The following is a 13,567-nucleotide window of genomic DNA, read 5'->3' on the forward strand; positions in this document are numbered from 1 at the left end:
CTTGAGCCTGGTGAGATTTGAACTGCCAAATTGCAGACAGCTGGCAGTCAGCAGAAATAGCCTGCAGTACTGCATTCTAACCACTGTGGCTCTAAGGCTGCTTTGGTAGTCTATAACTTTCCTATCTTGCTAAAAAGCATTATAGGAAAATCTTAATTAGCAATAGCAATAGCAATAGCAGTTAGACTTATATACGGCTTCATAGGGCTTTCAGCCCTCTCTAAGCGGTTTACAGAGTCAGCATATTGCCCCCAACAACAATCCGGGTCCTCATTTTACCCACCTCGGAAGGATGGAAGGCTGAGCCAACCCTGAGCCGGTGAGATTTGAACAGCCGAACTGCAAAACTGCAGTCAGCTGAAGTAGCCTGCAGTGCTGCATTTAACCACTGTGCCACCTCGGCTCTTTTTAATTGACAGACACCATGAAGGGCTGTGGAGGTTAATAGCTATAGGATAATCAGAGAGTAACCATAGCATATTGAAATTTAAAAGCTTTGAGTCTGCTGCTCCCGAGGAAGTGGACAGGATCCTAAAGAGAATGAGGGCAAGAATCTGTTTTAGACTCATGCCCTCCTGTCTTGTCAAAGCTTCCTAGGAGGTGACAGGCAGGTGGGTTTTGACAATGCTTTCTTGTGGGAAGGGATTGTTCCCTAGCATTTTAAGAAGGCCGTGGTCCTTCTTTGATGGCCATTGCTTTAAGAAGGCCATTGCTAGATTCCACCCATTGGATAATTGTTGACCTGTCTCCAATCTTCCCTTTCTGGGAAAGGTGATTGAGAAGGCAGTTGAATGGCAGCTCCAGAGCACCATATTATCTAAACCTTTGCCAATCAGAGTTTAGGCCTAGGTATGGAACAGAAATGGCATTGGTCACACTTTTGATGATCGCTGGTGGGAGCAGGGTAAGGTTAGATCATCCATTCCTGCTCTATTTGACCTCTCAGCAGCCTTCGGTACTATCAACTATGGTATCCGTCTGCAGTGGCTTTGGGGGTTAGGAGTGGGGGATGTTGTGTTGTCTTGGTTCACTCCCTTCCTCTGTGGGTGCTCTCAGTTGGTGTTGATAGGAAGCGAGAGGTCCATGCCTTGTCCCTGCTTTCCAGGGTCCTGCAGGACATGGAACTTTCTCCGTTTCTGTTAAACATCTACATGAAGCTGCTGGGTGTGATCATCCGTGGATTGAGATATCATCAATATGCTGATGAGACCCAGTTATACATCTCAGCCCATAGTGAGTTAAGTGATGCTGTGAATCTCCCTCTCTTAGTGCTTGGAGGCTGCTATGATCTGGATGGGGAGCAATGGCCTGAAACTGAAAACTGGCAAGAGCAATTGAATCTGAGTTTAGGATTCTTTGGTCCATGGAGAATTGCCATTGCTGGTTTTGAATGGGGAGGCACTGTCTCAGACAGGCCCAGTGAGTAATCTGGAGGTTCTTCTGGATCGACACTTGCTTGAGGAGTAGGTGGCAGACATGGCCAGGAGGGCCTTTGTGCAACTATGGGCTGTGCACCAGTTATACCCTTTCCTGAACCAACAATCCCTGCTCACAGTCACATACATTCTAGCCATCTCCCATCTTGGCTATTGCAATGCGCTCTACATGGGGCTGCCCTTGAAAAGCATCTGAAAGCTTCATTTGCTTCAATGTGCAGCAGCATGGTTTTGTGCAGATTCGGATGTGCACATGGGTCAACTCTCCTGAGAAGCTGCATTAAGCGCCAATTTCCTTCCAGGTGCAATTCAAGGTGCTAGTCGTCACCTTTAAAGCCCTACATGCAGAGGTGGGTTCATACTGGTTCGGACCAGTTCAGACGAGTAAGTAGTAAATCAGCCTGCCACGCCCCTGAACCAGTTCTATTGGCGGCGCTGTAGGTACCATCTTGTTTTTTTTGCTTCTGTGCACGCGCAGAAGCTTTTTTTTTTTTTTTACTACTTCTCATGTATATCCCTGAGCAAACCGGCAGTAGCAGAAGCCAGAACCCATCCCTGCCTACGTGGCTTAAGACCAGGTTAACTTAAAAACTGTCTCTTCCCAGTTACTTCCACCCAGCCCACCGGAGCAGGGAGGCAGGGAATTTGTGAATCCCCTCTCCTAAGGTGGTACACCTGGCAGGACCCAGAAGAAGGGCTTTTTCCATGGTGGCTCCCTCCCTTTGTAACATCATCCCAATGGAGATTAAACTGTCCCCCACTTTGACACTTTTTTTGCAAGGCCCTGCTTTTGCCAAAGCACCTGGGAACTCCAGAGTGGAGCCGCTTGTTTGGTTGCTTGTTGTTGCCAAGCTGGGGGGGGGGTACTCTTTTTATATTTTTATATTTTTTGTAAATCACCTAGAATCACTGAAAGTGAATGGGCAACCATATACATTAAATCTTCTAAATAAATAAACAAACAAACAAGGTTTACCTATCTTTCTTCATTTGTTTTCCTTTTACCTTATGCCTTTAATTTCTTTGGTTTACTATTTCTTACTCTTTTTCTGCACTTTTGTGTAATGCCAATTTGCGTTTTCTGAAAGGGAATAGTATGATAGATATTATATATGTTGGGGGACCCCCAAAGTGGGATCAGATCTGCTCTGTGGGATCTTCTGAAAAGATTACTGAGACATATTAGACATCAGACAGACAAAAAAATAGTATGATCCAATGCTGCATTATTGTTGCAGGAGAAATATAAAAAATACTTGATGTGAAAGACTGCTTAACATAAATTGATGTTGCATGGAGGACAGCTTGATAAAGATTCAATATTTATAATTAACTACTTAGCAGCATGAGCCCTAATGTTGTTCAGCTATATTTTCTTCATGTCAGCTCAGATATCATGTGTAGTTTATCTATCTTTTCCTACATTTTTCAATTGAAAAGAAGTATTTATTGGCTGCATGCAAATAAGTTACATATTATCTTTACTTTCAGAGTATCTGGGGCAAGCTATTGTTATGATGAATACTTGGCCACCTTGTTGTGTTTTACTGCTACCTTTCCTATCTGTTGCAAAAAAAAGTTGGCATCTAGCAAATCAAATCTACCAATCAATTCTTATATTAGAGAAAATCAAGTATGCATGTCACTCAGTTCAGAAATATATGCAGACTGAGGTTTATTTATTAAACCTCAGTGAACATCAAAAACAGTTGATGGAAAAAATGGGATAAAAAGAAGGCAAGAGCATGAATAGATACATAAGAGATAAAGGGATAGACTTAACAATGTGCATTCTCTCTTGATATCTGTATCAAAGAGGTAGAACTGTCCAGAGCTACTGGAAACAATATTTTAGGTACTAAAGGACAATCCCCCAAAAATCTGCTGATTCCAGATGTAACCTTTACAGGTGGTCTTTGACTTACAACAGTTCAGTTAGTGACCATTTGAAGTTACAGTGGTATTGAAAAAAGTAAGTTATGAACATTTTTCACACTTATGATACCTGTAGCATCTCCTCATCATGCAATCAAAATTCAGATGGTTGGCAATTGACTCGCTTATGATGGTTGCAGTGTCCCGGAGTCATGGGATCCCTTTTGCGACCTTCTGACAAGCAAAGTCAATGCAGAAGCCGGGTTAACAGCCGTGGCACTTAAGTGTTAAGTAACACTTAACAGACGTGTTACTACCTTAACAACTGCAGTGATTCACTTAATAACTGTGGCAAGAAAGGTCAGAAAATTGGATAAAGCTCACTTAACCAATGTCTCATTGATCAACAGATATTTTGGGCTCAATTATAGTCGTAAGTCGAGGATTACCTGTATAGGTGTAATGGTAGCAGAATAGAATTGGAAAGTAGGATACCAAGAGATTCTACCTTCTGTTGTGCACCACAAAAACAACAATTGGATGGAGAAGAGGAGGAGGAGGAGGAGGAGGAGGAGGAGGAGTTATCCAATACTAACAACACACTGGAACAGTTACATTCTCTGTCTCTTGCCATTGCTATTGATTGCTATTTGTTTCAAGGAGATCAGGCAGCCATTTGCACCAGCTGGTCTCTTTTGCTTGTCCACATGCTGCTCTGGGAAACTGGTGTTGGCCTTGCACAGTTGCTGACATTTCAAAATGTTTTTTTTAAATTAACTCCTTTGATTCTAATCCATTATTTTGGTGTTTGTGTGCTTTCAGTTCTCCCCAGCTTCCCACCGGCTGCCTCTTACCCTATTTCAAATTTTTCACACATTCTTCTAATAATACATCCATACTACTTGGTGTCATGGTTGGATAAGTTGTCAGTTTCCTGCAAAGCAAGTCCCTTAAATCATTAACTGGTCATACTTCTAAGAAATCAGGCATAGAAGGGCACTGCAGCACGCGGCCCTAGAAAGATTAATGCAGTGTAACAAAACCAGAAGTGTCTCAATGTATTTTTGTTGTCTGAAGCATATCAATTTTCAGCTCACTGTAAACAGCTTTTCCCCATAGGCCCCTGGTAATCCTTCATAAGGAATAGTTACGTGATTTTTTTTCTAACAATACAGTCACATACATAAACAAAAATATAGCAATCAACTAGTCAAATATTAACAATCAACAAAAGAATTTCATATATTTCATTTACAAATCCCCTTTTTTGTCCACTGCTCTGTATGTTTCATGTGGAATTTGATCTGCTTACTTATACATTAATCTTAATTTGTCTCCAATATATTTTCTTTGTACTACCTGTGCTTAATGAATGTTCAAAAAGACAATGGCTGACATATTGTGTTTTACAGGCTCTCCGGATAGTAGTTTCTCTGAAGGTTCTTATTAGCAATTACAATTGCATTTTTTTTTAAAAAAATCCTTTTTTGCTCCAGTTGAAATTGGTTAGTTGGTAATACCTTTGTTATGTTCATTTTGCTACAACTAATAGAACAGAAGAGATTAAAAAAAATATCCATACTGCTAATAGATGCATAAGGTGCATAAGGATATCTGCAAGAGGGATCTAAAGGCCTTGGGAATGGACATTAACAGCTAGGAAATCTTGACCTCTGATCGTTCAGCTTGGAGGCTAAAGACGCTGCATAACCTTCTCCAATTCGAAGAGACACTTGTTCAGCAGGCTGAGGCAAAGAAGCAATCCCGGAACCAGTGAAATCTGGGGGCTGGGCAGAGGACAGAATGTATCTGCCCTCAGTGCGGAAGGGATTGCCACTCCCGAATTGGCCTTTTTAGCCACACCAGATACTGCATTAGGACCTCTTTCCAGAGCACGATACCATAGTCTTTTGAGACTGAAGGACGCCAATGAATAGGTGCAGTTTCCAAAGTGAGATGTGGGAGGAGTAACCAATGGGTATTAACCCAGCCCTTTTGCCTAGGAGACTGAGGTAATCTTTTGAGGCCACACCTATGTTCCTCCTTCTGACCTGCCCAGATTAACCTCAGTCTCCGGCCTGAAAGGAGTGTTACTCTGACTCTCCCTTCACTTCGAAGACTCAGGAGTTTTTTCCTACAGGACTTCTTCCACAGCAAAGGATTTTACCTTAGAGTTCTTCAGCTGCGTTTCACCCCTCCTCTGCCGTGCTCAGCGCTGCTGGATTACAAGCCTCGCCGCTTGCCAGCGTCTGCGCGCACCCCAGGTGACCATAGCACTCAATAAGAACATTCAGACATAAGAACTAAGGGATACACGTCTCAGTATCTAATAATTTATTTTTCACATTTTTGAACTTCCCATCTCCCTCACAGAGGGACTCTGGGTGATATAGAATAAAATTTTAAAATCTAAAAACAGCATGGAAGAATTTTAAAAAATTGAAAAAAAATGAATTTAAATAATATTTTAGGCACAATGTGGTCTAAACTGGGGGTTAGCAAATTTTCTATGGTAAAGCAGACGTAGTATTCTGCCAGTTCAACCCAGTTTGGACAAACTGATAGTGGCGGCAGCAGGAGGCTCTGCCCACCTGTCCAGATGTCATCATGGACTCTCTGAGCATGTGCAGAAGGACTGTGCACTCACAAAGCGCTCACACGCTCCCGGTTCCAAACAAAGATAAGAGAAAACTATTACTGCTCTAAAGAGCCATATTTCACCTCTCCTCTGTCTCCTAGGCACAGCTAGCAGATCCTTGGTTCTTTGCTCTACCCCTCATCAGGGAAGTTCAACTGAGGAATTGGTCACCCACCCTCCCATCAATTCTTAGCTTTTGGGTTTTATAAAAAGAGGGATGTGGCCTGGAAGCCATTGTTAGCTAATTCCTGACTAAGCCAGTAGCAATTATCCTGTGGCACTAGAATCCATGTGTCATATCAATATAATATTTTCACTATTTTCTGAATTACTGCCGTCCCTTGCCTTTAAACTATAAGAGTGTATAAAGATGGGCTGTAGAATGGCACAAGGGTTTGTGGAAACAAATAGAACTTCATTTTGTGCACTTTACTATAATAATATTTATTATATTCCTCTCTTTGATCACAGCCTAACAATAGCAATAGCACTTAGACTTATATACTGTTTCACAGTGCTTTACAGGCCCTCTGTAAGTGGCTTACAGAATCAGCATATTGCCCCAACAATCTGGGTCCTCATTTTACTGACCTTAGAAGGATGGAAGGCTGAGTCAACCTTGAGCCTGGTGAGATTTGAACTGCCATATTGCAGACAGTTGCCAGTTAGCAGAACTAGCTTACAGTACTGCACTCTAACCACTGCGCTAACTTGTGGTATCCTTGGTGCTCTTTAAGCAAGGTAGTTTTCTTCCAGATGTTTCTTTACCAAACTAGATAACATTATCAGTGCTCAATCTGTATCAGACAAGTTTGACCAAATATATGGAAGTATGCAAAGCGTTGTACCCTCACCAATTCCTACCTAGAATGAAAGAATCTTGAGAAGACAGCTTTACTTCTTGTCCCCTGAAGTAATAATGACTGAGGAGTCTATTTTCTATTGATCAATTTAATAACATTAATGTTTTTTTTCTGGACAATTGTTTTATGCTATGAAATAATCAGAAATGAGCATGTGTAAGAAAGGGAATGGGTTCACACAATATAATAAAGCATCATGTTATTTTATAATTTAACATGTGTGAACCTAGATACTATGGTATGGCTGAACCTGGTCCATGGCTAAGCACAATGTGTGAGCCCAGCTAATGGTGATTTATTCCTAAAACCATGTTCAAGGAAACTATAGCTTACATTATACATATACTGGCAGACACATGCATCGTATATCTCACTAAACCACAATTTAATTATGATTTAGTAGCAAAATCATACTTAGGTTCACATCACATAGTATAAACCACATAGTTAAGAGCTAAAGTAGGTATTTCATTAGTCATTCATTTAATAATTTGTAGTTCTTTCTATGCTTTTTATTTTCTTTATAGTTTCTGGGCTAAGCATGTTCTCAACAGCCAGAAAACTAAAGCTCCATTCTGTCTTATGATGTTCAAATTCCACAAATCATAATCATAAAATTCCAGTCTGTGCTGATAAACAGATTCTTTCCACAGAAATACCGGGTTGGAGAGTAAAATTCTGGGCAATAGAAATCTTCTGAACTATGATGTGGAATTTCTTGTAAATATCCCAACTAAAGACTTTTTGTTGAATAGCCGGAGACTTGCTGATTATTTCATCGGTCTCAACTGTGCCTTTGTTTAAATTCAGAGGGAAAAAAATGCAAATGGCCTTGAGAAGACAAGAACTCATCCTAAATAAGGGAACTTAGCAGCAAAGATAAAATATAGCCTGCAGCTAAAACAGTGCAGTAACTAATTGCATTCAGACTTTGCCACTGTAACAGCCATCATCAATTTCTACTTTTATTTATAATGGGATACCAATGATATTCATCACTTCTCACCTGATGTCTTCTGCATTGGTTGGACTACAACTTCCATCTTTCAATGAGAGTTCTAATTTAGAATATCTGGAGAACTGAAGATAGGGAAAGACTACACTACTTCATACCAGCAAGAAGATGAGTTAGATAGAACAAGCCTAAGTTGCAATAACAGAGGGATTCAATCACGATCACATGAGATACTAGTGCCACTCTATAAAGCCTTGGTAAGACCACAACTAGAATACTGCATCCAATTTTGGTCACCACACTATAAAAAAATATGTTGAGAGTCTAGAAAGAGTGCAGAGAAAAGCAACAAAGATGATTAGAATTCTGGAGGCTAAACATATGAAGACCAATTGAAGGAACTGTAGATGGCTAGTCTAGTGAACAGAAGGAAGGTTGGGACATGATAGCAATGTTCCAATATTTGAGAGGCTATCACAGAGAGGATGGGAGACAACCTATTCTCCAAAGCACCTGAAGACAGGGAATAATGGATGGATAATTTTTCTGACAGCGAAAGCAATCAACCAATGGAACAGCTTGCCTTCAGAAGTTGTGGGTGCTTCATCACTGGAAGCTTTCAAGAAGAGACTGGAGATCCATCTGTCAGAAATGGTATAAGGTCTCCTGCTTGAGCAGGGGGTTGGATTAGATGACCTACAAGGTTCTTTCCAATTCTGTTACTCTATATACATCACAACTATAGCTATAAATAGCATTAATGGGCCCTTTTTCTTTCATGTTTTATCATCTAGTCTCCTACTCTGCCTTTCTAAGCACACTATACTATATACTTTTCATCTTCTTCATTTTCATCTGAATGCTTTCTTACATCTAAACTGCTTTACCATTTGTCATGCAGTGCACTTTTTGTAGTGTTTGCCTTTTTCCTTTAAGAAAAAAAGATTATTAGCACAATAACAAAACAGATGCTGTAAAAAAAGTTTTGATCCTGCCCTCCATAACAGCTTACAACCAAAGTCAATGGGGAAGCCAGATTCCCTTAACCAATTTACTAATTTAACAATTGCCGCAGTTAAGTTAATCACTGCAACTTAACAATTGCAGTGATTAACTTAACTGCCGCAAGAAGTGTTGTAAAATGGGGCAAAACTCATTTAACAAATGTTTCACATAGCAACAGAAATTTTGGGCTGTATTATGGAGGACTACCTGTACTGGCAGATTGAAAAAAAAAACATCTTGGAGAAGGGCACTGGCAATCCAGTGATGCCAAGAGAAATACATATTTATTCCAATAGTCTTCAAAAGTTGAGTCTGAACTTTCCCTGATTAACTGAAGGTAGTTGTTCCTTTTTCAGTTACATCAATAAAAGGGAGTTTTATATATACACACACCATTTACTAAGACAGCTTTCCGGATGAGTCACAATACCATCTATAACCAAGTTAATGTTATATACATAGGATGGCTGGTGGTAAAAATAAAATTATCCCGCTATGAACCTGTGGTGTCGAAATCCATGGTGAATTATGAAGCAATTCAATTTGATATCTGCATTGCAATTAGCACCTCCTGCACCACAAGAGAACTTACTTTAGTTTTCCTCTAAATAGCCATTTCTTCCCCTGAAAGTTCCAAACTCTGTGGCTTCCTTGCTTGAAATCTTACATTTTGTTTGGAGGGAGACAGCAAAATCCGGCTCCCCACAGATAGAAAAATAAAATAATACTTGTACCCTCTGGGTATCCAAAGAACAGTTCAGGGTCAGGATCAAGCTTGGAGCATTTGTAAAAACAGAAAAGTAAATGATGCTCTATAGCTGGGATGGCGAACCTCTGGCAGGCACACAGAGCCCTCTCTATGGTTGCGCGCATCATCACCAGCTGCTATTCTGGGTTCCGTTGCGCGCTTGCATGAAGACCAGCTGATCAGCATGCACACGCTCCAGGTTTGGCACGGTGTCAAAAAGTTTAACCATCACTGCTCAGGTTAGGAAAGAAGGCAGTCATGTCGACAGAAACATGTGTGGGTGCTTCCAATTCTTCTCATTCAGAAGGTGTTAATGGAAAGGCAAACATTATACAGCAAAGCAGCATGGATGCCATTTATGTCTGAATCCGGAGACTTATCATTAAGTTACTGTGCAACATCACACTGCCCGCTATCATACAGCTTTGTATTTTTTATTATAAAGTGCAAACAATATTATTTTGCATTGGTATAAAAGAAGAGAATGGCCAGTGGCAGAAATTTATTATAAAGTGCAAACAATATTATTTTGCATTGGTATAAAAGGAGAAAATGGCCAGTGGCAGAAACTGGTCTCTTTAACTTCCTACACAAGAATATCTCATTTGCTGCATGGATTAACCACTGTATAGATTTATTTTGCATCACTTATCGCTTGTATAAGATTAGAATTAGCTAATCTAAACCCTTTATAAATGTTGCTCCTGCCCGCATCTGTAATTGTCAGTATAAAGACCAGCAACATGAAAAAGAAAAGCTTTGCCTGCACCAACAACTGTTCCTTAGTGGAATGGGATAAACCAGTGGTTCCCAAACTTGGCAACTTTAAGACTTGTGGAGAGCTGGTTGGAGAATTCTGGGAGTTGAAGTCCACAAGTCTTAAAGTTGCCAAGTTTGGGAACCACTGGGATAAACTATGAATCCTGCTTGGTTCTGGATTTCCTTCAGTGTGGGTTGACTGTTTTATTTCTTTGCTACAGTTGCATTATCATACATCCACCATGAGGCAACGAGAATTTATTTGTAGTTTTACATAACTACACTATTCCCCCCCCCCCAAATCTATATTTTTACTATCACCATCACAGGTTGTATACATTTAAAACCCACTATCAACTTTTGAAGGAAACCACCATCTCTCCAACAATGTATGGTGTGAATAGACCCATTTGTATGGCAGCCATGGCAAGCTCAGTGAATGAAGAATGAATGCCAGATCATTGTTTCTACATTTGAATCAATTTTCAAGGATGATTACTTCCAATTCAATGGGGATTACAGATAAAAATTAATAAATTAAATGCTGGATCTTAAAAACTAAGATATATTCCCATCCTTAAAGATTATGTAATGTGTTAGAACTGATTTTATGCTGGGAATTTATAACTACATTTTCCATAAATTCTACATCGATCAATTCCATTTTAGTTGTTAGTCTCACTCAGAATTAGAATATGCCAATCTCAGCTGTTTTCTTTAAAAAAACAAAGAGAAAAAGACCTCTTAATAACTGTGCTTGGCTTTTTTGTATCATACATTTTGAGATGAGTCAATCAAGATTTCTTCTGAGGACTGTAAATTTTAGTGCCACCAAAGTCATGTTACAACTGATGTATTTAACAGAGCAGTTCTTTATCTTATGTTGTTCTTCTTTAACATGCCACAGTAAAATAAATGGCTGAATCATGCCCTAAACTAACTGCTAGTTATCTTTTCCTTTTTCTTACAGTGTCCCACTATATTGTAATTACTAAATAGGATGACACAAAGATAAACCATCTGCATCTTCATAGCACCACCAACAGCCTACACAAATCCTTCGATTCAATGGTCTTTAAAATGACCTTATTCAGGTCTCTTCTTCCCGGCCCTTCACATGTTTTGGATCATTCATTCAGATTGCTTCCAGGCTATTCTAGAAGCCAGGAACTTGTAACCATGCTTTTAAATAATCGTTTGCAGGAAAAACACAGTTCAAACTATCAGTTGGACATTATTTATTTCTTATACTTTGGAACCAACCATCTCCCTCCTGAGGGTTGTATACAATAAAATATCAAAACACAAAACAGTATATAAAAGGTGGAACATTTTTTTAGAAAGTCAAGGATGATTAAAAATTAAATTAAAAATTAATTAAAAGGCAAAAAGAATGCTTTCAGGATACTACCGGTAACCAACCCCACAGCTGCTTGCTGCACTGTGCTCTCTATGCAAGGCTGCAGAGACACGTTTTTTTTCCTCCTTTCCAGACAGCATCTGACAAGGCAAACCAGTAAACATGCTTAAGTGCTGTAAAGTACTGCCATTTGACTCATGGTAATCACATATATGGTTTCTCCAAGGTGATCTGTCCCTAACCGCCTTAATTGAGTCCATGGCTACTAGTTGTCGTCTTCTCCTTCCTTTCAACTTTCCTAATGTTAGAGCCTTTCTCAAAGAGTTAGGTCTTTGAATAGTGATGTGTAGAATAGGATAGGCTAATTGGAGCCTGATTATTTGTGTTTCCAGTGAGAATTGATTTCTTCAGTGATCCATTGGTTGGGAGTTTTGTGGGGAGGGGCTATCCACATGAAGAAGGAATAAAATTGAAAGACAGGAAGAAGGGGGCAGCCTTTTTAGTGATGAAGTTACAGGTAGTCCTCGACTTACAACAGATCATTTAGTAACCATTCAAACGGCAGTGAAAAAAGCGACTTACAACCATTTTTCACACTTACAACCATTGCAGCATCCTCTGGCCACAGGATAAAAATTCAGACACCCAGAAACCGACTCATACTGGTATTTATCACAGTTGCGGTGTGTCCCAGGCTTTCCGCTTTTGCGACCGTCTGACAAGTAAAATTAATGGGGAAGCCAGATTCACGTAACCTCCTTGTTATTAACTTAACAAGTGCGATGACTCACTTAACGACTAGAGCAAGGTAGGTGGTAAATTGGGGCAAAGCTCACTTAACAAATGTCTCATTTAGCAACAGAAATTTTCGGCTCAATTGTAGTTGTAAGGCGAGGACTACCTGTACTAATTTGTCTAAATCAAAGGAAGATCCGCTTTTTCACATAACTGCTTCCCTGGCTTTTAAGTTTAGAGCTAAGAAGGCTGCAGGACTGTAGCATAAGCAGCCACCTCAGCTAAGGAGCTCTAACATCTCAGAAGCAACTGGTGGAGCTTCATGAAATAAATCAGGGCACCTACTTCGCTCGCTTTATAACATTCTCCATTTCCTTGACGCTCGCGCAATCAAGGCACCTGTCTGAGACAACCACCTTATTTCTTTCTCTTTTCAGGAGGAAGAATTGCCCGCAATGGATCGGAGCATTTTAAAGCGTAGGTGACGCGATTTTGGGATTTGCCGGCGGACCTTTCCTTAAGCACACGAACTGATTGTCGCGGAGCCAGTCATGGCTGGGCGTCCCAGGGACAAACCGCAGAAGGAAAGCGAAGAGCCCCGTCCATTACGTGGGCGACACCTGTCCACCCTGGTTTGCCGCGCTACTCTCTTATTGGCTGTCCGCGGCCGCGGGGGGTCCGCCTCAACACGTGCCTGGGAAAAGCAGCAAAGCCCGGCTTCAGCCGAGGCGAGAAGCGCTGAAGAGGCTGGGAGGCGCCCCCTCCGCGGCCCGTTTTCGCGCACGGCGGCCAGGCGGCGCTGCACCCCTCCTCCGCCCTGGCTCAGTCAGCTCGGAGGTGCGGCACGCGTGTTGGCCGCAGCCAGCCTCTAGCAGCGAGAGCGACGGTGGCGGCGCTGTGCAAGTGGCTGGCTCCTTAAGCGCCGGGCAAAGCGGGCTGAGCTCCCGAATCCCCTGGCAGGCAGAGGAAGGCTCCAGCCGCCGATCTCGAAGGCTCGAAAACCCTTCGGGAACTCCCTCTGGCTCTCGATGGCGCTGAGCGGAACGAGGAGCACGTAGCCGGGGTGAGTAGCGGCACCTTCCCTCGCCGTCGATCTCTTCCAGGTGGCCGGTGGGCTTGCCGCCTGGTATTTCGGGGCGGGAGCCCGTCCACCTCCCTTCCATTCTTGCGCTCATCACTTACGTAGCGGGTGC

General features: G+C 41.4%; 1 protein-coding gene across 1 annotated transcript in view; it reads left to right on the forward strand.

Annotated features, from left to right (window-relative positions):
• The first annotated feature begins 13,200 nt into the window (after positions 1-13,200).
• The window catches only part of RASGEF1C (RasGEF domain family member 1C), a 108,484-nt gene continuing 108,117 nt past the window's right edge, over positions 13,201-13,567 (forward strand). The window contains exon 1 of the mRNA XM_087709491.1: positions 13,201-13,437. The gene's annotated coding sequence lies outside the window, so the exon portion shown is untranslated. The remainder of the gene's footprint in view (positions 13,438-13,567) is intronic.

This window comes from Thamnophis sirtalis, unplaced genomic scaffold (assembly GCF_051295495.1).
Source record: "Thamnophis sirtalis isolate CommonGarterSnake01/CBP01778 unplaced genomic scaffold, rThaSir2_p1.2 scaffold_3, whole genome shotgun sequence".
In the NCBI taxonomy this organism is placed as follows: Eukaryota; Metazoa; Chordata; class Lepidosauria; order Squamata; family Natricidae; genus Thamnophis; species Thamnophis sirtalis.